Here is a 24,359-nt window from a genome sequence, read left to right as displayed (position 1 = left end):
AGTAGACGAGGTGCACAAAGGCTGGCTGGGCACCAAGAAGATACTAGCTAGCTCAGGAAAGAAGGAGGCAGAGAAAAACAGAATGTAGGGTGGGCTGCTGTAGTGTTTGGCCCACTCAGGGCAATTTAGCGCAGGTGAAGACAACATTCACCAAAAAACCCTCAGTAACTGAACTATCCCATTCCAAACCACTCATTGATAATAATACTCTGTATGTATATAGGTTTCAGAGTAGAAGCCGTGTTAGTCTGTATTCGCAAAAAGAAAAGGGGTACTTGTGGCACCTTAGAGACTAACCAATTTATTTGAGCATAAGCTTTCGTGAGCTACAGCTCAATTCATCGGATGCATTCAGTGGAAAATACAGTGGGGAGATTTATATACACAGAGAACATAAAACAAAGTATCTGACTTCAGAGGAGCTTAAAGTGCTGGACACCAATCAGGAGATAATGCTCACACTACCCTGTGAGAGGCAAAGAAGGTCTTATTTAATTAAAGCATATATTGTGCCCATGATCTTGAATGGGGCAGTGTATTGGCCATACCAATACAAATTGGAAGTAGTTACATCTTGCAGGCCAAGAATGAAGGGCTCTGACCACTCACACTTATGGAGGATAGGAACAACACGATTGAAGTCAATGGACTGATTGATATTACTGAGAGGAGAATCTGGCCCAAAGACATTAAATAACCAACCATCAAGCCAACCCCTTCATGCCCTGGGGAAAAGACTTCACAGGGATTTCATTCAAAAGGGATCAAACTCTTCAGCAAGTAAACAAGCTGGGTCAGGAAACTCCTTGCAGCTGCCAACAAGCAGCCTGACTCCCTTTTCCCTTCCAGCACTCTATCTGCCATCAGCAAGCTTCCTCTAGGCATGCAGACCAGACCTTCTTTTGGAAATTTAAAGCCAAACCCATCAGCATTTTCCAGGGCCCTGCTATGTAAAATGCTGTGTCTCTGCTTCCATTTCGGAAATTCTTTGCCAGATTAGGAGCCACTTCCTCCCTGCTTTGACATGAATGGATCGGGAAGGAAAAGATCACAGCTTCAAAAAACAACAAAAAACAACAGACAAATGCTGCCGTGTCCCCTCCCTATCACATTGCCTTCTCAGTAACAGTGCAAACTGTACAAACTCAGGGCCTGATCCTGCAAATACATGTGTACAGGGGGATCCCTGTGCCTGTATGGAATCAATAGGATTCCACATGGGTGCAGGGGTCTGCTTGAGTGATACCTGTTGTAGAATCAGGGTCTCAGTAGCCTACTACTTTGACCAAAATTCTCAGGAGAAGACAATAAGCATTCTCTTGCCCATTTTCCCCAGATTGTTCCTGGGAGATTGGGTTGCCCCCACACCTCATAGTACAAACAAGGGATTCTGCACCCGCAACACTGCTGATCCCCCAGAGCTACAAAGATACCTGGGAACTGAGGACCAAAAAAACTAAGTGATTTGCACAAGGTCACACAAAGAGTCCCTCGATCTGCTGGCAATGCCCCTACTTATACAGCCCAAAATGCCATTGGCCTTCTTGGCAACAAGGGCACACTGTTGACTCATATCCAGCTTCTCATCCACTGTAACCCCTAAGTCCTTTTCTGCAGAACTGCTGCCTAGCCATTCGGTCCCTAATCTGTATCAGTGCATGGGATTCTTCCGTCCTAAGTGCAGGACTCTGCACTTGTCCTTGTTGAACCTCATCAGATTTCTTTTGGCCCAATCCTCTAATTTGTCTAGGGCCCTCTGTATCCTATCCCTACCCTCCAGCGTATCTACCTCTCCTCCCTGTTTCGTGTCATTTGCAAACTTGCTGAGGGTGCAGTCCACGCCATCCTCCAGATCATTAATGAAGATATTGAACAAAACCAGCTCGAGGACCAACCCTTGGGGCACTCCACTTGATACCGGCTGCCAACTAGTCATGGAGCCATTGATCACTACCCGTTGAGCCCAACAATCTAGCCAGCTTTCTGTCCACCTTATAGTCCATTCATCCAGCCCATATTTCTTTAACTTGCTGGCAAAAGTACTGTGGGAGACCATGTCAAAAGCTTTGCTAAAGTCAAGGAATAACATGTCCACTGCTTTCCCCTCATCCACAGAGCCAGTTATTTCGTCATAGAAGGCAATTAGATTAGTCAGGCTTGACTTGCCCTTGGTGAATCCATGCTGACTGTTCCTGATCACTTTCCTCTCCTCTAAGTGCTTCAGAATTGATTCCTTGAGGACCTGCTCCATGATTTTTTCAGGGACTGAGGTGAGGCTGACTGGCCTGTAGTTCCCCGGATCCTCCTCCTTCCTTTTTTAAAAGATGGGCACTATATTAGCCTTTTTCCAGTCATCTGGGACCTCGCCCGATCACCATGAGTTTTCAGAGATAGTGGCCAATGGCTCTGCAATCACATCCACCAACTTCTTTAGCACCCTCGGATGCAGTGCATCCGGCCCCATGGACTTGTGCTCGTCCAGCTTTTCTAAATAGTCCCGAACCACTTCTTTCTCCACAGAGGGCTGGTCACCTCCTCCCCATGCTATGCTGCCCAGTGTAGTAGTCTGGTAGTTGACCTTGTTCGTGAAGACAGAGGCAAAAAAAGCATTGAGTACATTAGCTTTTCCCACATCCTCTGTCACTAGGTTAAAAGAAAAGGAGTACTTGTGGCACCTTAGAGACTAACAAATTTGTTTGAGCATAAGCTTTCGTGAGCTACAGCTCACTTCATTGGATGCATACAGTGGAAAATATAGTGGGGAGATTTTATATACACGGAGAACATGAAACAATGGGTGTTACCATACAGACTGTAACAAGAGTGATCAGGAAAGGTGAGCTATTACAGGTGAGCTATTAGCAGGAGAGCGAGGGGGGGGCGGGGGGTATGGGGGGAGGGGAAACTTTTGTAGTGATAATCAAGGTGGGTAATCAAGATACAACCGCATTTGCTCCAACCCCTCAGACAGAGACAAACACCTACAAGATCTCTATCAAGCATTCTTACAACTACAATATCCACCTGCAGAAGTGAAGAAACAGATTGATAGAGCCAGAAGAGTTCCCAGAAGTCACCTACTACAGGACAAGCCTAACAAAGAAAATAACAGAACGCCACTAGCCGTTACCTTCAGCCCCCAACTAAAACCCCTCCAACGCATTATTAAGGATCTACAACCTATCCTGAAGGATGACCCAACACTCTCACAAATCTTGGGAGACAGGCCAGTCCTTGCCTACAGACAGCCCCACAACCTGAAGCAAATACTCACCAGCAACCACATACCACACAACAGAACCACTAACCCAGGAAGCTATCCTTGCAACAAAGCCCGTTGCCAACTGTGCCCACATATCTATTCAGGGGACACCATCACAGGGCCTAATAACATCAGTCACACTATCAGAGGCTCGTTCACCTGCACATCCACCAATGTGATATATGCCATCATGTGCCAGCAATGCCCCTCTGCCATGTACATTGGTCAAACTGGACAGTCTCTACGTAAAAGAATAAATGGACACAAATCAGATGTCAAGAATTATAACATTCATAAACCAGTCGGAGCATACTTCAATCTCTCTGGTCACGCGATTACAGACATGAAAGTTGCGATATTACAACAAAAAAACTTCAAATCCAGACTCCAGCGAGAAATTGTTGTATTGGAATTCATTTGCAAATTGGATACAATTAACTTAGGCTTGAATAGAGACTGGGAGTGGCTAACTCATTATGCAAGATAACCTATTTCCCCTTGTTTTTTCCTACCCGCCCCCCTCCTCAGACGTTCTTGTTAAACCCTGGATTTGTGCTGGAAATGGCCCACCTTGATTATCATACACATTGTAAGGAGAGTGATCACTTTAGATAAGCTATTACCAGCAGGAGAGTGGGGTGGGGGGCGGTATTTTTTCATGCTTTGTGTGTATAAAAAGATCTTCTACACTTTCCACAGTATGCATCCGATGAAGTGAGCTGTAGCTCACAAAAGCTTATGCTCAAATAAATTGGTTAGTCTCTAAGGTGCCACAAGTACTCCTTTTCTTTTTGCGAATACAGACTAATACGGCTGTTACTCTGGAGCCTCTGATAGTATGGCTGATGTGATTAGGCCCTATGATGGTGTCCCCTGAATAGATATGTGGACACCGTTGGCAACGGGCTTTGTTGCAAGGATAGCTTCCTGGGTTAGTGTTTTTGTTGTGTGGTGTGTGGTTGCTGGTGAGTATTTGCTTCAGGTTGGGGGGCTGTCTATAAGCGAGGACTGGTCTGTCTCCCAAGATCTGTGAGAGTGATGGGTCGTCCTTCAGGATAGGTTGTAGAACCTTGATGATGCATTGGAGAGATTTTAGTTGGGGGCTGAAGGTGACGGCTAGTGGCGTTCTGTTATTTTCTTTGTTAGGCCTGTCCTGTAGTAGGTGACTTCTGGGTACTCTTCTGGATCTGTCAGTCTGTCACTAGGTTGCCTCCCTCATTCAGTAAGGGGCCCACACTTTCCTTGACTTTCTTCTTGTTGCTAACATACCTGAAGAAACCCTTCTTGTTACTCTTAATATCTCTTGCTAGCTGCAACTCCAGTTTTGATTTGGCCTTCCCGATTTTCACTCCTGCATTCCCAAGCAATATTTTTATACTCTTCCCTGGTTATTTGTCCCATCTTCCACTTCTTGTAAGCTTCTTTTTTGTTTAAGATCAGCAAGGATTTCACTGTTAAGCCAAGCTGGTCAACTGCCATATTTACTATTCTTTTGACACATCGGGATGGTTTGTTCCTGTAACCTCAATAAGGATTCTTTAAAATACAGCCAGCTCTTTTGGCCTCCTTTCCCCCTCATGTTATTCTCCCAGAGGATCCTGCCCATCAGTTCCCTGAGGGAGTCAAAGTCTGCTTTTCTGAAGTCCAGGGTCCGTATTCTGCTGCTCTCCTTTCTTCCTTGTGTCAGGATCCTGAACTTGACCATCTCATGATCACTGCCTCCCAGGTTCCCATCCACTTTTGCTTCCCCTACTAATTCTTCCCAGTTTGTGAGCAGCAGGTCAAGAAGAGCTCTGCCCCTTGTTGGTTCCTCCAGCACTTGCACCAGGAACTTGTCCCCTACACTTTCCAAAAACTTCCTGGATTGTCTGTGCACCGCTGTATTGCTCTCCCAGCAGATATCAGGGTGATTGAAGTCTCCCATGAGAACCAGGGCCTGCAATCTAGTAACTTCCGTTAGTTGCCAGAAGAAAGCCTCGTCCACCTCATCCCCCTGCCATAACCACATGACTATTTAATCTAATGTCGTTTTGCTGTAGTATCTAGGCACCAGCTTATGTGCCTCTAGTGTATGAACTGCACTGGACAAATGAATCAGTTGCAGGTGTGCTAAAGCTGTAGAGGCTCCATATGAAACAAACAAAGAATGAAATGCGTGGCACTGCTGAAGCCTTGAGCACTACAGCAAGAAATTTCCACTTTCCCATTCCTTGAATACTTTGGAAATGTAAAAACTCCTGGGATCCACACTTTGTAATTTTCAGTTCAAACTGGAATAACATCTGTAAAATGTGGCCAAGGACCATCTGTTTTTCCATTCCCAAAACACTGAACTATAACAGCCTTTTTCCTGCCAGCTCTGGTGCAGAGTTAAAGCAGTTCAATAGGTCATTCTGCTCTCTCCCTTTGTCAACTTCCTGTGAAAAAGATGGCAAACAATAATAGTAAGAAGAAGTGGAGTGAAGCTGCTGTGTAATATAAACATATTTCCAAGGGAAACAAAACAGTTAACTGTTGGCCAAAGAGTCTGCAGACTCATCTGAGCTGGCTTACTGAGCACTAGGAAGTATACTGATGAGTGCAGGAAGACGGGAGATTTAGAGCCCAATGGTACTTCCTCTTACATCATCAGGAATAAACAATCTGATCCAAAGCCCACTGAAGTCAATGGAAAGACTCCCATTGGCTTCAGTGGGTTTTGGATTTGGCCTTAAATGGTGGGATGGTGGGAGAACTCGTGTATGGTAGGTGCTAGGGTATTAACCACTGTGTTTTCTAACCATGCTCAGAGTAGGTCTAGAAGACACAGTGATTGGAGAGCCAGGGGTTGCTGGCGCATTGTGTACACTAGTGCTCCCAAAAAGCGCTGCCATCTGGAGCTCAACTGATGATAGCAATAATTGGAACCTGTAGCAGTGGAAAAAGGCCTAGAGTAGAAAAGGCTACAGAGTAAGTGTCAGTTCTGGGCAGAGGTGAAAGTAAGCCGGTATGCCCCGGCACGGCATACCGGGACCGGCTTTCCCAGGTGGCAATTTAAAGCCCTAGGGTAGCAGCAGCGGGGCTCCGGCGGGGATTTAAAGGGCCAGGGCGGTAGCGGCTACCAGAGCCCCGGGGTTCTTTAAATCCCCGATGGAGCCCAGCTGCCGCTACCCCAGGGCTCGGGCAGCAGGGCTCAGGCGGGGATTTAAAGGGCTCGGGGCTCTGGCAGCCTCTACCATAGTGGAGCCCCAGGCCCTTTAAAGCTCTGCCAGAGCTCAGAGCCCAGAGCCCCGGGGTAGCGGTGGCAGCCGGGAGTCCCCAGGGCTCCTCAGTGATTTAAAGGGCCCGGGGCTCCCCTGCAGTAGCAGCAGCTAGAGTCCTGGGCCCTTTAAATTGCCCCCGAGCCCCAGGACTCCCAGCCGCCTCTGCAGCTGGTAGCTCGGGGGTGATTTAAAGGGCCTGGGGCTCCCAGCCGCCACTTCCGCACCTGGAGCCCCGGGCCCTTTAAATCAAGATTTAAAGGGCCCGGGCATTTAAGCCCTGCCTCTTCCGGTTGAGGCCACGCCCCCTGCTCAGGACTCTGACGTACCAGTAAGTCCTCTAACTTACTTTCAGCCCTGGTTCTGGGAATACACAACAGGAATCCTGACTCAAAGTCTTCTACTTTAACTTGTAATTCATTTGCCCTTAGTTTGTCATCTGTAAAATGGGGATAATAATACCTCCTTTGTTTGCCTTATCTATTTAGCTTGTAAACTCTTCCGGGGAGTGAATGTCTCTGGCTATGTGTATGTACAGGGCCTAGCAAAAAGGGGCCTTAGCTGAGATCAGGGTCCCAAGATGCTACTGTAAAGAAGTAATAAAAATAAGTTCACTACCAGTTATTCAGGTGGTGGGATAAACAGTGTAAAGAGCTGTAAGAGCCCCTTGATGAGCTGGAGGAGAGGAGAACTCCCCTGGCAGAGTCACTGGGTAAGTCAGCTGCAGATTGCCCTATGAGCCTCCCGACCCAGTAAGCCCCAATGTAAGGGGTGGGACTGCAGGAGTGTAAGGGGAGTGTTTGGAGCAGGGTCCTAGCTTCCAATACTGAGGCCATTCTAAGTAAATCCAAGATGCAGAACTATTCATAAGCAGATCAGGCAGGTCTCCCAGAGATGTTCTAAATTATGCAGGGGGCCATTCTGACCCCCAAAGCAGCCCAGAATCAGGAGGGCATCGAAGCTGGCTTTAAGCCACCTTTGCCCACTTTTCCCAGGGGCTACGAGTTCTGTTCTGTGCTTCTATACACATACAGCACTTACAGACATTAAATAATCAAGCACCATAGAACTCGAGGTTTGCAACTATTATCAAAACTATACTCATTCTACAAATAGATAAGCAGAGGAACAGAAAAATGGCAGCAAATCAGTGATATCCAGGAATAGAATCCAAATTCTTGGATCAGCATACCATACTTTCTGCTGTTGGTTAGGCAGATAGATCACAAAGTGCTTGGGCTCTTCTACTTCTGCTTCCAGCCCTGGCTGGAACCCAGAAGTAAAGAAACAGCCCTAAAATGAAAAAAGACAGGGTTTTTTCAGTGAGTATGGTGAAGGAGTTCCTGGACTGATTCAGCCATCCGTGATCTTCAGGGTGTCATATGGACTGGTCAGCAATGGAGTGGAGGGCAGCCATGCTCACTCATAAGATTGAAAGGAATTCCTTCACCACCACCACAAGAAAAGGAGAAGAATCACAACATGACATAAAGTTACTTCCCTGTTCTTCAAATATAACTACAGAACATCTCTGACACTCTTCCATATCCCATACTGATACAATACGCATGCAGGGTGTGTTAATCAGAATAGGTTCACATGAACAATAAATTGTTATGGACATGATTATATTTTTCACCCTACTAGAGATCAAAGCTGGTCAAAGATTTTTGAATTAAAAGTTTCATCAGAAACTAGCCTCTCATTTGAAAATTAAATCTCTTTGTGAAAAACAAAAAACAAAACACAGTTTGGGTGAAAAATGTCATGCCATTTTTCAATTTCTTTAATCAAAAACATTATCAAAAATTTCATTGGTAAAGTTAAAACTTCATTAATGTTTTCCATAAAAAATTCAAGTCATGATTTAAAAAAAGAAAGATGAGTCTGTTTTGAACACTTCACATGAAAAACAACTGCAAAAATTGGGTATTTTTTGTTGTTGTGAAAATAGGTTCTTGCTTTTCAACCAGCAGTACAAAAGATATTTTTGGGGTAACAGAATGCTGTACGTAATTGATTTCATAGCTCCAGTGGTCTAAAGGATAAAACATTGTGGCCACCTAAAAAAATGTTTGAAAGTTCCAGCCCCATCTTGGTGGGATTATTTGATTCAATGTAAGGATTAGGGTTTATCACCATGGATGGAGTTGGGACTGGATGTTCTCTGTCTTTTGCACCTATTTCTATGACTGCTGTATATATTTAAGGTGCACATATTTTGTTTCTATAAACATTACTGACAAAAAAATTCAAAAATATTGCTTTCCATCATCTGGTTCAAATTCTGTTCTTAGTACACTGGTGTAAATCTAAAATAACATTACTACCTTCGATTAAGTTACTTCAAATATATGATGCATACAAAAGATGAAGTTGGTCATTTGTCTTTAAAGGAACTCTATATTTACAGGCAAATAAAATCACATAGAATTGTATACTCTATGGCACAACAGTGCCATCCAGCGGCTATTCCAAAATGTGCATTACAGAAGTCGTCCCAAGGGAAGTTATCAGTAGCCAAAGATCACTCTTTAAAGCTGAAAGAAAAGGAGTACTTGTGGCACCTTAGAGACTAACCAATTTATTTGAGCATGAGCTCTAAGGTGCCACAAGTACTCCTTTTCTTTTTGCGAATACAGACTAACACGGCTGTTACTCTGAAACCTGTCTTTAAAGCTGGCAATCAGAACTAATCTGGGTATCTACTGCCTGGGTCAAGATGATCATCTTGGGCACAGGTAACTGTTTTTAGTCATTTTTCCATAATGAAGTGGCTTAGACACAAAATTTAAATTTGCTGTTTGTTTAGAAATAACTATGAAGATTAGAAATGGGTGAACCAAAAGGCTCAGAGTTTGGGTTTAGTGGAATTGTTATCCTGATGTATAAAATGCTGTTCTGAGACTAATCTGAATTTATTTGGTCTGCAAAACTGGGCTGGAAGTCCCACAAGAACAAGCTCGGGTATGAGATTCCTAATCTTTCTGCTTCTAGTGCTGGCCAGAAATCAAATGTGAAGAAACATCTATCTGAAAATACGAGAATCTCAAAAAAAAAAAAATAGTGCAAATTCCCCTCTAAATAGCTGACAGTTCAGAGGGCAAGAGAAAAGGTAAAGTTTCTCTTAACTACCCATCCTTCCCTGTTAAAATCATTGACCTACATTTTAAAAATGAAGGGCCTCCAATACTGCAGGTGCAAATTTTTCTTCTGCACTTGCACATGAATGCTAAATTGTGACAAAGAATGGCACTCTGCACCCATTTAGATGCCCAACTACTTGATTTGCAAACTTCTATTGAGTACCACCACAGGGTACAATAGAGGGCCATCGGTTCCAGTTCCTCCCTGTTGGAACTCCATTTGAGTCAATGGAATTTCTCCATCAATGTGAATTTGGTCCATTAAAGTAAGTTTGCCCAGCTTCAAAACAATTCTGGTAATAAGCACTCATTTGATGTGGAAGGTAATGATCCACTTTAATTTTTCTCTCCAGTCTGTAATGCTTCCCTTTGTAGTTATCGGCATCTCATGCAGTACAGCTGCATTAAAATGATTAATGGATTTGTTTGGCCTGATTGCACACTGATTAAATCATTTTGTGCAGTGTTCCTGTTAGTGTTCCACATTCATCTTAGTTTGAACTGAAATTCAATTACCTGGGGTTCTGAGGTCAGAGCTGCAGACAATCCTTGTAGGGCAGAGAATTGCCTCCCAGAGACCAATAGCTTCTGCAGTGGGCCCTCTCAGTAGCTAGAAAAAGTTGGTGAAAGGGCCCCAGATTTCTCAGCATCACATTTTACTCTGTGCTAGAGGATGCCGAACTATGCCCAACTAAAATTGTTTCATCGTATTTTAACTAGGGTTATATCCAAACCAAATTCTCATATCCAAACATCTCTAAAATGTTAAGAAGGGTTAAAACAAGTACAAACATTCTCCACGGAAGAACAAGTACTTTCAACATTGAAAATTTGTTTAGTTTCTCTGGACTAAAATTAATACAATCTGACGCAAGCAAGATAGCATAATATAATCAATTTGAAATACTGTACAGTATGATCAATAGGTTAGCTCTTTATACATTTCCTGAGACCGTGCATATTACAGTAAAAAAAATTAAAACTTTTTTTAAATCAACGCAGACATTACTGATCGGGAGCTCAGGCTCAAACTATGCTCATGCAAACTACAGTGCAAATTATTTTATTTTCAGAACTTCAGAAGACCACATTTAGTCTCATGCTTAAAAAAGTTAAATCTATTACACTAATTCTAAAGACAAAGACAATTTAATGTTTGATTGGAAGAATTGTAACTAACTACATTACATCTGCCTAAGAAAGCCCCAGTCCTGCAAATCCTTACTCAGGTGAGTATCCCTTGTCTAGGTGAGTTTGTTGGACTAAGCCCTTAAATAGTACTTGGGCAACCTGCTGGCCCATGTGACATATCTCTTCTGAAATACAGATATTCTGTTGCAGCTGAGAGACTGCAGTGGGTAACAGCAGAGACAGGATTAATGTTTTTTTCAGAAGGAGCTTTGGGGCAGAGATGGGTGATAGAGCAAACCAAGCTGCTCTGCCTGAAATGCTACTTGATGATTATGATCTTCTAAACCCAGCTAATGCTTAATGTTTAGAAATAAAAATGAAATCTTGCTGCATAGAGGCCCAACTTTGAGGGTAAGAGAGACAGAATCTTTACAGAGCCCACAAAAAGGCCAGTCAGTCGGTAGTGCATCAGTTCAAGACACTTGGATCAGGCCATACAGAATAGCAGAGGTGCTCAGCTCCCACAGTGATGTGATACATAGCTGGACCAGTTTAACGGTCACCTTCTGGTTCTAGTCAGGGCAATGTAGCTTCCCACCAAGATGACTGAAACTATCATTTAGTCTTATTTAAATAAAAGTGTTTAAGAAATGGTAAAAATAAATACTGATTCATCAATAGCAAGAAAAGTCTAGTTCTCATACAGCAATTTTAATCATTAGATCTCAAAGCGCTTACGAAAGACATCAGTATCATTATCCCCATTTTTCTGATGGGGAAACTGAGGCACAGAGCGAGGGAAAATGGCTCACCGAAGGTCACTCAGCAGGCCAGTGGCAGAGGTGGGACAGGTCTCTTGAGTCTCAGTCCAGTCCAGTCCTCTATCCACTGGGGCCATGTAGCATCCCCTCACATGTATGGTCATATTGCTAATACGTTCTGAGGGGGCTTCTGCTTTAGCATCTTGCCTAAGTGACTGCTGCTGCCACTGAAGTCAGTGGGCGTTTGGCCAGAGTCAGGAGTCCTCCATGCATGATGAGTTGAGGGCCTCCCTCATTTTATCAAATGGCCTCAGAATTCCCTTTGTGTGAGGAGTGGTTTGTTGTTTGGAACCAATAGCAGGAAGCCAGGCAGAGGGGCAGGGGAAGGTTCTGGGCCGACATTCTAGAGTGAAACAAAGAGAGACAGACACACAGATGGTAGGTTTAGCAGTAATATTGCTACACCCTCTTGGCCCGCTACCGTTCATGTTTTGATCTGCAACCCACAAGATGACCATAAAAAGTAACCTTATATTCTACGGTCCCTTTCAAATGTGTCAGTTCCTGTCATGCATGGTGAGGAGTAGGAAGATTTTTCCAGCCCTTTGGTGTGCTGTAGACTAGAACATGTCAAGAACCACCAGTCTAGAGTGTGGAGCATGACAAAGGAGCATGCCAGTTTGTCTAAATAGGTGAGGACCAGCAGAACTGGGCTTAGCTCATATGTGTTTTACTGAATAATCTGAATGAACAGAAGGGAGGGTGTGAGGGTGCAGAATTAGTTGCAAAGACTGGATAGATCTCAACCTGGGGTCATGACCAGGGGATTTTGAGACCACCCTCCCTTTCTTTATAGCTAAACAGGAAGGGGTTTCCTAAGCTTTTAAAGATAAGGTCACAGTATGGAAAAGTTTGAAAATCACCTGAGATAGTCATAGTCTTTGTTGGGATGGGGAAGGAAATAGCTGAAGCAGGCAGGCAGGTTTGCAAACCCCATTTTCCTTATCTGTCAGACCAGTATCATAAAATGCTTTCCAAATTGCCTTTTGCGGAGGTGACACCAAGGGAGACACACAATGAAGCAAAAGTACTGTAACCTATTAGACGGGAGGTAAATCAATTTACTTACCAATTCTGTGCTATAGAGTTCTTCTCTCTGACAAAATATTTGCACAGACCAAGAATTTCTATCCTTGTAAGAGATTATAAGGATTTTTTGTAGGAAACTTTCCAAATACTAGAAGTGGAAATTATAATAGGATTCACTTTCTTTATCTTCCTAGGAATCCAGTACCAGTCTTTACCAAAAGACAGTTACCCATTCACAAATAATAATTTCAAATTCCTTTTATGAATAACACGCTAAAGATCAACGGTTACAGCACAGCAGTTACAATGTACCCTAGTTAGACTAACATTTAACTAAAGATTTATTTGTCCATTAAAATAAAAAATATAATGCAGGCCCTAAACCCCTAATAGAATACCTTACAAAATCAATACAGGGATTGGCATTTCTGACAATCAGAGATCTTCTGCTTTCACATAGGATCATACTGGGTATTATATTGACAATTAAATAAAACATTTAGCTGTTCTGCATAACCAGTTGTTTCAGCAGCCACATAATTAAGGATGTATACAACTTCAAAGAAGAAAGAAAAAAACCTTTACAATGACTGTAGCTGTTAGGCTCACACACTGTCTCTGGTTCAGTGATGTAGTACACCTCCTGAAGACATTTGGCCTCAGACTGTAATTGCTTCTTTATGGTGTTTTCCCTGTCTCAATTCCACCGAGTTCTGTAAAATTACAGGAAGCTGCTGCGATCCAACCCACAGATAAGTCAGGGTTACCCATGGCAGCTCTATCTTCTCCCTGCAGGAATGGGCTAGATCTGACTAGTGTTCTACTAGTCAGGGCACAGGGCCATACCTTGCATCTCAACAATATATATATTCACACAAACATAATTGCCCTACTTACTTAAGTAGGCTTCTAAGCTTACTTCTTGGAATAACCAGAATAAGGTATCAGCCTTTTAGGCAAGTAGCAAACTTCCATATCCCCTTAACTATAATCCACAGCTATTTAAAAAGATACTTATTTTCCTTCTTGGGACTAAGGACGGTACAGACACCTTAACATATAACTGCTGCAGACCAATAATGTCCAACTAGTTTGTAAAATTACAGGAAACTGTATTGAGATCCAATTCCCAAATCAGTCTGGGTTACCCCTGGGAGCGCTTATCTTCTCCATGCAAGCTGGGCTGGATCTGACCAGTGCTCAACCTGGCTGCCAATTTTGTACCCCTGACAGAACTCACTACTGATTGCCCAGGAGCTTCCAGCTTCTGACTAGGTGGTGGGGAGTTATATGTATACATGCAGGAATGTCTGCTCTTAATAAAGCCTTCTATGCCAGCTTCAAAACTAGGGTTGCCAACTTTCTAATCGCAGAAAATCAAACACTCTTGCCCCAAGCCACCCCCCCACCTGCGCTCACTCCATCCCCCCTTCCTCCGTCACTCGTTCTCCCTCACCTTTGCTCATTTTCACCAGGCTGGGGCAGGGGGTTGGGGTGCAGAAGAGGGTGAGGGCTCCAGGCTGGGTCTGGGGATGAAGGGTTTGGGGTGCAGGCTGGGGGCTGCAGACTGTGGCCGAGGGCTCCAGGCTGAGGCAGGGGGTTAGGGTGTGGAAGGGGGTATGGGCTCTGGACTGCAGGCTCCAGGGTGGGGCCAGAAATGAGGGGTTTGGAGTGTGGGAGTGGGCTCTGGGCTGAGGCAGTGGGTTGGGATGCGGGTGGGGGGGGCCTCTGATGTGGGGCTAGGGATGTGGGTGCAGGAGGGGGCACTGGGGTGGGGCCGAGGGGTTCAGAGAGTGGGAGGGGGTGCAGGCTCTGGGAGGCAGTTTGGGGGCAGGAGGGGATGCAGGCTCCTGGAGGGAGTTTGGGTGCAGGAGGGGAGGAGGGGTGCAGGGTCTGGGAGGGAGTTTGGGTACAAGAGGGAATTCTGACCTGGATCAGGGGGTTGGGGTGCGGAAGGGGGTTCGGGGTGTGGTCTCTAGGCGGCGCTTACCTCAGGCAGCTTCTGGAAGTGGTGGCATATCCCTCTGGGCGGCAGCTAAGCAGAGGTGCGGCCAGACGGCTGTATGCGCTGCCCCCGTCTGCAGGTGCCGCCCCCTTAGCTCCCACTGGCTGCAGTTCCCACCCAATGGGAGCTGCAGAGCCGGGGGCAGCACGCGGAGCCCCCTCGCTGCCCCTGTGCCTAGGAGCCACAGGATATATTGCTGCTTCCAGGAGCCACAGGAAGCCTGCCTTAGCCCTGCTGTGCCACCAACCGGACTTCCAGGGTCCCTTTTTGACTAGACATTCTGGTCAAAAACCGGATGCCTGGCAACCCTATTCAAAACAGCTATTGAGCATGGTTACCCACTTCCTCTACTGTGCTGACATAGCAACTGCTTTTTGTGTGTGTGCAGTCACTCAAGGCTGTACACCAGTGGTTCGCAACCAGGGTTACACATACCCCTGGGGGCATGCAGAGGTCTGCTAGGGAGTACATTGAGTCATCTAGATATTTGCCTGGTTTTACAACGGGCTACATAAAAAGTACTAGCAAAGACAGTACAAACCAAAATTTCATATGGACAATGACTTGTTTATACTGCTCTATATACTATACACTGAAATGTAAGTACAATAGTTATATTCCAATGGATTTATTTTATAATTATATGATAAAAATGAGAAAGTATGCAATTTTTGAGTAATAGTGTACGGTGACACTTTCGTATTTTTATGTCTGATTTTGTAAGCAAGTAGTTTTTAAGTGAGGTGAAACTTGGGGGTACACAAGACAAATCAGAGTGAAAAGGTTGAGAGCCACTGCTCTGTACTGCCACCTTTTCTGAGAGCAGGTAGAAACAGCAGCTGTAATTACAGCAAGTAGTGTTTTGGCTGAGCACCAGGAAATAAGAAAAAGAAATTTGGGTTATACTGTCATAAGTCAAGGCAGCGAGCATAGGGAGGAGCCTAAGGACTGAGGTGTGTGACTGGTAGAGCCCTGCAAATCTGCAGGTATCTGTTTTATATCTGCGGACCATGTCTGTGGCTCAGCTGTGGATACAAATTTTGTATCTGCACAGGGCTCTAGTGATTAGAAATATTGTTCTAGCATTTGATTAAAAGACTGATTATTACATCACTGCAGGCACAATTACAGCTGCTCTATTAGGCTTATCCGTCTAGTGTTTAATTGTGATTGCAACATGATGGAATGCACTGTTACAACCCCTCTATTGGCTCTTCTGTTTGATTATCAATGATGATAAGTTTACTGCACACCTTACTGTCACACTGTTGGGTTTACTGTTCCAGGGTTTGATTACTAATGATGATTTTCACATTATTGCATGCACTATTACAGCTGCTATGAGGTTGATCTTTCTAGCAGCATTTGACTATTAATGATTTCAACACGATTGCATGCACTATTAGAGCTGCTATGTTCCAGCATTTGATTATTAACAATGAGTTTGACATTATTACACAAGCTATTGGGGTTATCATTTTACCAGTTGATTATTAATGATTGTAACATTACTGCATGCACCATTAAAGCCACTCCATTGGGCTTATCGGTTCAGGGTTTAATTATTATTGACGATGATAAGGTTACTGCATTGCACTATTGCAACCACACTATCAGGGCTGATTGTTCCAGCATTTGTTTGCTTGTGAGGATTAAAATGTGAACAGCTGTACTAGTATATTGTTGCAGATTTATTCACCCATTCCTACTTATTACACCCTGCACTGGTTACATTAATTATAACCAAATAATGTTATTGCAAACCTGTCCGGCATGCGCTACCATGTTCACCTCCATTCCCAATGGGCAGCTGGGCCAGTGACCCTCAAGGCAGCAGGGTCGCCCTGCTTCCCCCACATGTGCCCGGTTGCTCACCCGAGGTGACCCAAACACAACAGCCCTGACCCGCGCCAGGTGTGTGCCTTCCACCTGCAGGCACGCGCTGCCTGCCCCTGCAGTTCCCGCACTCACTGCTGCGTCGGGTGAACCCTTCCCCGGAGGGGAGCTGCTCCCCAGGGGCCAGGGTGTGCATTGCCCCATGGTGAGGGTTCCAGAGCCATTATAGCAGGGTGGGGACCGTCCCCTGTGTGAGAGAGAGTAGGGGGCTGTTCCCCTCAGCTGTTAGTTGGGGAGGCTGCTGAGTCTCCCCTTGCTGGCTATTTGGGGGAGCTTTGGTTCCCCCGCTTTCTTGCAGCTGTGGGTGGGGGAGGGGCCTTTGTCCCTCCCTCTTGTCCTCCCCCCCCATTCTATGGGGTGTGCTCTGCTCCTAACCTGCCCCCCACCCAGTGTTTTTGTGAAGGGGGTTCTGACCCTGGCCATCTCCCCCTCCGTGCCCCCCATGTGTCTGTTCAGAGTGGGCTCTGTCCCAGCCCCTCAGTGGATGTGTAGATTGGAGAGGGGAATTTTCTCTGTGCCTAGTCCCTCCAGGGTGTTTTTTTATGGGCACCAAGGCCTTGTGTGAGGTGGATAGAGACTGAGGCTCCTGTTTGCCTGTCGTGGAGAGCTCCACTACGTGTGTGTAACCTCTTTGGGGTTGAGAGAGCATGGCCCTTTAAATCTCTGTCCTGAGGCGGAGGAGGGGAGTGCTGATTGTGCCTGAAGGAGGAAGTGCAGGGGAAGAGCGACAGCGTGGGTGTCTGGCCCTCCGGACAGAAGGGCTGCAGCCCCAGGCCCTCACAGAGCGAAGCAGCCCAGAAGCTGCCCGGAGCCGGGGAGGGACAGAGCAGCGACCGACCGGGGACACCAGGATAGGAGGCAGGAGGAGCAGTGGGCCAGGAAGGAATCGTCCGAGAGAGACAGACCGGAGCTGGACCCAGTAGCGCTGCTGCACGGGGCCGTGAGTACTGGAGCTTGTGGCCTTGCAGTGGGGCTAAGCAGGGAGGCTGTTAGCTAGCTCGGTGGGGAGGTGGTCGCTCTGTGTGGCTTTGCAGAGAGTGGCAGAGGGCCCCAGAGAGGTTTGCTGGGGAAAGTTCACTGGCTCCAAAGAGGACTAGAAGCACTCAAGACTCACCCCGGGACTGGAACTTTGCCCAGCACTCCCGAACTCGGAGTGCAGACATTGCTCGGTGTCTGCCCTTTCAGACTGTGCTACCTCTGGGCCTGTGGGGCCTTGTGTTGAATGCAATTCTGTTTTACTGCTCTCCCTGTCTTTCCCCCTCTTATTTTTCTCCATTCATCCTCTGTGAATAAATATTTCCCTTTCCTGTACTTGCTGAACAATTCCCATGTGTGTTCACTTGGGGGGGGGGGGGGGTTTGGAACAGGAGCCCCTGAGGTGAAAAAGGGACTTTCCCTGCTGCTTTCCTGCGTGTGCCTTCTCTTGGCTAGAGCTGCCTGCAGAGCAGACCCCATCTGGCCACATGTGTCTGTGGGCACTGGAGTCTTTGACATTGGGGGATGGGGTTGGATCCCCTGCTTTGGGGGTATGTTTTGGGAGAGAGCACGAGAAAGTTTGTGCTATGTGGCGGCTGAGGGGGAGGGGAATGCCAGAGTCCTTCCACTTTTGCAAAGGGGTCCAAACTGCTTGGGTAGTGTGTTGGGTTGACAGCTTACCAAGGGTCCAGTTGTCATGGTTGCAAAAATATGGTGTAAATAAAAAAGGGAGGAATGATCTAGACTGCATTAACTCATCCCTTGTATTCATTTTCTCAGAACAACAATCCCCATGCATTAATTTGCCAGACCACGTGTGAACCGACTGGCTGCCTACCAAGTGGCCCCTGTTCCAGTCATGGTCTGAGGTTGCTTTGCAGGCCCCTGCCTCTGTTTCCCTTCTCTTAAATGCAGGGCCTATGAACTTTGATTATCAGCACAAATTTATCTCTGATTCATCTACACCGCAACTCAGAGCTGAATTTATTAACAGAAAATAGTTCCCAAAATTAAGTTCTCAGAATCCGCCTCAAGACCATATTCCTAGGCCTTCTCTGCCTGAAAATTTTTCCATGAAGATTCAAGGTTTGTTACTGTGTTCTGTTCGTTCCAAGCAGTTTCTGTAGTATTTTGCTCCCACTTCATAGTGGTGGTTAGTCTCCTTGAGCACTTCCTGCTCTGTAGCTTTCTGTTGCTCTTCACTGGGGAATCAGCTCCTAAATGCTCTGCTGGTTCTAATAATTAAACCCCACTCCTCATCTCAGCTCTGACAGGCAGGAGTAAATGGCCAAGGCTGGCTGATTCCAGACCTCCAGCCTTTAAAGGTGCAAGCTGTCCTATCCCACCCTGTGTAGAATCAATGAGGTTACAGCATTTCCATTCACACTGTGAGAAGAGTTTGGCATTTAGACCCTGCTAAGGGATAGTCAACATGACCATTTCAGATGGTAAGTGCCACCTAATACACGTAAGCCAAAGTAGCTTCTTGATGTTTTCTTACAGTAGAAAAGTACATTCTCTTCCACATTTTCATAGGGGTCAAAAATAGCTGAGATTATCAGAATTGACAATAATGTCCAGAAGCTCCAACTGAGATCAGGGCATATTGTGCTAGGTACAGTATGTATACATAGTAAGCAACAGTCTTTGCCCCTAAAAGCTTACAAAAGATAGACAAAAGGTGAGAGAAGGGAAGTTTTATTTCCATTTTACAGATGGGGAGCTGAAGAAAAGAGACACAGGAATACACAGGAAGTCTGGCAAAGCCAGCAATTGAACCCATATCTTCTGAGTCCCAGTTTAGTGCCTTTACTACAAGACCATCCTTTCTTTCATTTTGTTTACTTCCTGTTGCTGCCCCGCCCCACCCCAGCTACCTCTTGGCTGAGGAGAAGCTTGGGCAATTTTAATTGTAAATGAGAATTTTTCAGAAAGTTTGGCTCATGCAAGATAAGAGACTGTCTCCTTCTGGTCCTTATCTGATGTGAGAACAACTTGCCACCGTTTCTTCTATCCCTCTAGCAAGGTAGTTTGTCAGATCCGACAAACACATGCACATCAGCAAGTTTATTCACATGAGTAATCCCACTGAAGTTGTTGGGATTATTTTTGTGAGTAAATGTCACTCACATTCATGCCCTAAGTGTCTGCAGCTGCAGGCTCTATTACAGGGATGCACATAATGTAGTCCAAGAGTCAAAGAAAACAGCAGCATCCTTAAATGCAGCCCTTGTAGTTCAGGGTAAGGATAAGCTAATCAATGAAAGATTTTTAGTTGATTAGTTTATCCTTACCCTGAACTATAAGGGCTGGTGCACTCAAACAATAGCCCTTGTCATTTTGATAACTGTAGCCTTCTCCTACCTGGCCTCTCTGCCTGCCTCTCAGGTCTCTCCAGTCAAGTCAGACCAAAATCTATCCATTTCTCTCACCAGTCCAACCTTTCACCTCCCTCCCTGCTTGAATCTCCCATTTGGCTTCTGTCTCTTACTTTGTAATGTTTAAACTCATCTTCCTCTGTAATGTCCTTACTACTGAATATTGTCCCATGCTACGTGTTAGCTCTCATTTTGTCCTCTACTCATTCCCTACACTCTTCCCCATTGCGCCATGCAGCTCCTTTCCCCCATTCTCTTTCAGTACTTTTCCCATGCTAGCCCCAATGACTATTTAGGTTTATACATCCATCTACATCACATTTGAGCGCGTTAGTTTCTGCCATCTGGTTCTTTTTCTTGACTTCATGGTCAAGTGCCCTTTCTCTCCACCTTCAAATTCCTGCTTAAAAGTCCCCTTCAAGTAACCCTATTTCTATTATCATAATTAATACCTTCACTGACCCTCCATCCCATTTGCCACTGCCCTATGTTTTATTTAGATTGAAAGCTCTTTGGGGGCAAGGAATGCACATTATATCTTCTATAGAGTGCTGCATAAATTAGTGATTGTATCTAAAAGTATTATAAGTTTCTATTCCTATAAATCACAGTGGAATAGAAACTTATTATACATTTAGCGACAATCGCTACTTTACGCAGCACTCTACAGAAGACAGAAGTATGGTAAGTGCTCAGCTGCAAAGTACACACACATGCTATGAACTTTGGCCCAATTTTTTGATGGAAGGGGAATAAACAGCCATTTGACTTCTATAATAAATCAATTTCTCTCACTGGAGCCTTGAAGATTTTGAAAGTTGGAATAAGCAGAGTCTCCCTTAGGAGATAAAGTGTTTGGAAGTTGCTTCACATCACCTTGTGCACTATTAAGAAGATATGTGCAATCACACATGATTGTAGATTTTTGGCACTGAATCTCTAGGACATTTAACCTATTGTAGTTTGGAGGAATCTGGCTAGTGGTTAAGTCGCTTGCAGTTATTGCGACATCCCTGAATGAAATCTAGGAACCAAAAATTGCCCATCTCCCAAAAGGCCAATGATTCACTTACTTAGGTACCCGGTCTCTAATAGTGGGAAATACTGTATGCTTCCAAGGAAGGTGTAAAAACCTGAGAATGCACCTATTTGTGCAAGAAAGAGTCTCTTCTTGATTTCACAGGGGGATTCCTTGAAGCAGTAGGATTGCGAGTCTTTTTTTTCTCTCCCACCATATTTAGAACACAGCAAAATTACCCATTTTATCAACACATAACATTCTGCTAAAGTCCTGCAAAACTAAGCAAACAACTTTTCAGTGCTTACCTTATACAGGAAGTGGTACAGCCTTAAGTCTGACAACTTCTTTTGTTTGTTGTGTGTGCACTCTGCTATTGTTGAGTTCTGTAAGAGAGCTGGTGTAACAGTTATATTGGTAACAAACTTTGCAGCACATAGCCTTATGGAATTTCCTTGTCTGGACTCCCGTTTTTTTGTTTTTTTTTAAATCCCTTAATAAGCTTGTATTAGCATTTTGGATTTGCAGTGGCTTGATCTTGACGTGATGTCATACCAAAGACTTGCAATAGCTTCTTCAAGAGAACTTTATAACAATGACAAGTTACATTTATGGATTCCAGTAATGTAGTGAAATCACAAAGAAGAGTGAACTCCAGGCATGGTTATGGCTGGAGCCAATAATTTATATTGAGTAAGATTTGAGAAGCATATTAACTTCCTAAAGTATGTATGTATTTCTGGTAATTAAACAAAATGAGGAAAAGAACATCACTTGTTACCACTGTAGACCTGATTAGCCTTTCCACCTATGCTGAAGTGTGGCTGAAGTGTTGGATTTGTGCATAATCTGTCACTTTGGCCTTATCTAAAAATCAGTGTATACTTTAGGAAGTTATTCCTCAGAGGCTTCACTCAGAAGTGCAATAGCTAATTGAAATGCTGGAGTTCACAATTAAGAGATACCCCTGGGGGAGACTTCCAAATGGGACGGTCTCTGAATACAGACTTAGTTAAAAAGTTATTTTAAGGCAGAGGTCCCTAAACTGTGCAGTGCGCCCCCCCACGGGGGACATGGACGAACGTTCAGGGGAGTGCGGCGGGGGGCTGGGAGGGAGCACCACCCAACTCTGCTCCTGGTCCCAGCTGCTGGCTCTGTGCCCGGGGCCCTGGCTGCCAGCTCCACGCCCACCCCAGCTGCGTCTCCAGCCTTGGACCCCTTACCTCTGTCTGTGTCTCTCCCCCCGCCCAGATCTGCGACCCTGTTCCTGGCCCAACTCTGGGTGGGAGGGGTGCAGACAGGATAAAGGAGGGTGTGACCCTGAAAAGTTTGGGGACCTCTATTTTAAGGGCACTGAATGGTTGATCTTCTTGACTGCTAAGTGTACTCTGAATTCTATAGTAAAATATGTATTCCACTATGTAAAAAGAATATAGTTGAAATCTTACTTTGTTTAAAAAAAAAGCCCAGAACAAATTATAGTATTTAATATTAAACCTCATTTTTTTATTTTTCATCTGTATTGTAAAGCTAGTCCAAATAAGGAGTTGGATTGGAATTGAGCCCTGGGTTAAATTTTTGACTTTGTCACAGACTTCCTCTGTGACCTTGGGCAAGTCACTCTCTCACAATGCCTCTTTCCCCATCTGTAAAATAGGGGTAACAGTAGTTCCTTCTCCCACCTTTTGTCTTGTCTGTTTAGACTGTAAACTCATCAAAGTAGAGACTGTCACAGCACCTAACACAAGGGAGCCCTGACTTTGGCTGGAGCCTCTAGGCATGACTCTGAAATAAATAAAGAATCACAATATACGTAAGGAACACAGGCCTGTGCTTCTGAGGTGCTTAGTACCAAGAGCCACATCAGACTTCATTTTGAAGTTCAGCCGCTCTAAAAATTAGGCCTTGTATCCTGGGAAATGTGGTTTGAGTTTAATAGAGCCACAATTTAAGAACTAAAATTGCATCCTAAGAACATTGAAATTTGTAACAGAAGTATTCTGGCATTGCAAGCAAATGTGATTTAGTGGAACCAAACCTCTGTAGGGACTGTCAGTTAATTCTAAATAGGTGGGGAGGTTTTAAGGGTAATACTTCCTAATCCCCCTTGCAAACCAATGTTCATAGTGTCATCCTTTCTCATGCAAGGAACCCAATAGCAATAACTGCATGAATAAGACTATTCACTGGAGAAAGGGCTTGAAGCATAAGTTCTCTCATGAGGTTCACCAAAAGCTGTCATGTATATATACTTCCAAACAGTGCCACCACTATAACATCTGGCTGCCCAATATGAAATCCACTCAAACAGTACCATTTGCAATGGGAATTCTGGGTGGAAAGGCTACAGGATTGCATGCAGAAGATTTTGAATTTTATTTAAAAAATAACAAGTAGGAAAAACTTTAATAGAAATTCTTTGTTTCTGTGCACATGAAACGTACATGTTGGGATGAGAAATTGCTACAGTTCTAAAGCTTTGATTCTCTTAAAATCTGAAACTTTTCTAATCAGCATATTAAAAACAGAGGAAAATGAATCGGAAGACCAGTGCTGGGAAATCAGATTGTATAGTTCAATTAGTTAACACTCTATTACAGGAAACCTGAGCTTCTCATCTCCTTGAGAAATCATGTTCTAGTAAATATAAAAACAGCTATTTAATGAACATATAATATGCATTTCCTGAAATTATTTATTTTTTCCCCTGTATTTCCTGAAGTTGTGTTTTAATTTTTCTATTATGAAATACCAATGGGGCACCATTAATTCAAAAGTGTATTCTGTGCTATGGCTAACACTTTGTATTTTCTCTTCTTGGGAAAAAGCTCCCCTTCCCCCACACTCCAAGTTGTCCAATTTGCAGTTAGATTGTGTGGTAGATACTAAGAATGAAATGACAAAAGGGCTCTAAAAGCAGCAGCCATTTTTTGTTCTTTACTACTGCTTTGGAAACAGTCATTTGAAAAGGTTCTGAATTTATTTTTTTATTTGGCACTTGTGCAAAAAAGGTGGCACTTTCTTTTGGAGAGGAGATTTTATGTAGATCTGCAAGTGCATTCTGTGTGTGGTTAACCTGTTGCCAACTGCAAGTATGTCTGGTTTTTGGGTTTTTTTACTTGAATGATCTGCTGTTTAGAGATGGGAGAGTATCAGAAGTAATTGGTGTAGGTCCCTCTTTCCTTCTTTCAAATAATAACCAACATTTAGCTCAGCAGGTTTTGTTATCCAGATTTATTTATGAGGGGTAAATATTTACACAAAAGGTAAAACTGAGATCAATATTTAATCCTAGGGACAAATAACTTGCTCAGCAATGTTTCCACTATAGCCATTAATTTCAGAAATGTAGCAGTTTTCCTTTGTAATCAGCGCTCTAAATGGAGATTATGAAGTACTCATGAGGGGCACAGTACAAAGGCACACTTGCAGACAATGCATGCCCAAGAAGTTTACAGT

At 44.3% G+C, this 24,359-nt stretch overlaps 1 protein-coding gene across 8 annotated transcripts in view; it reads left to right on the top strand.

Moving 5' to 3' along the window:
• The window catches only part of LOC140895429 (uncharacterized), an 82,128-nt gene that overhangs the window by 32,368 nt on the left and 25,401 nt on the right, over positions 1 to 24,359 (top strand). The window contains exons 1-2 of one of the 8 annotated variants that reach the window (XM_073305048.1): positions 17,199 to 17,469; positions 18,285 to 18,590. The exons of 3 other annotated variants lie outside the window; for them this stretch is intronic. The gene's annotated coding sequence lies outside the window, so the exon portion shown is untranslated. Of the gene's footprint in view, positions 1 to 17,198; positions 17,470 to 18,284; positions 18,591 to 24,359 lie in introns of those variants that run through there. 4 more of the 8 variants (XM_073305052.1, XM_073305046.1, XM_073305058.1 and 1 more) reach the window with 4 other exon arrangements.

The sequence above is a fragment of the Lepidochelys kempii genome, chromosome 11, assembly GCF_965140265.1.
Source record: "Lepidochelys kempii isolate rLepKem1 chromosome 11, rLepKem1.hap2, whole genome shotgun sequence".
Lineage (NCBI taxonomy): Eukaryota > Metazoa > Chordata > Testudines > Cheloniidae > Lepidochelys > Lepidochelys kempii.
The sequence above is the reverse complement of the archived record's forward strand: the minus strand, read 5'-3'. Positions and strand labels throughout refer to the sequence as shown.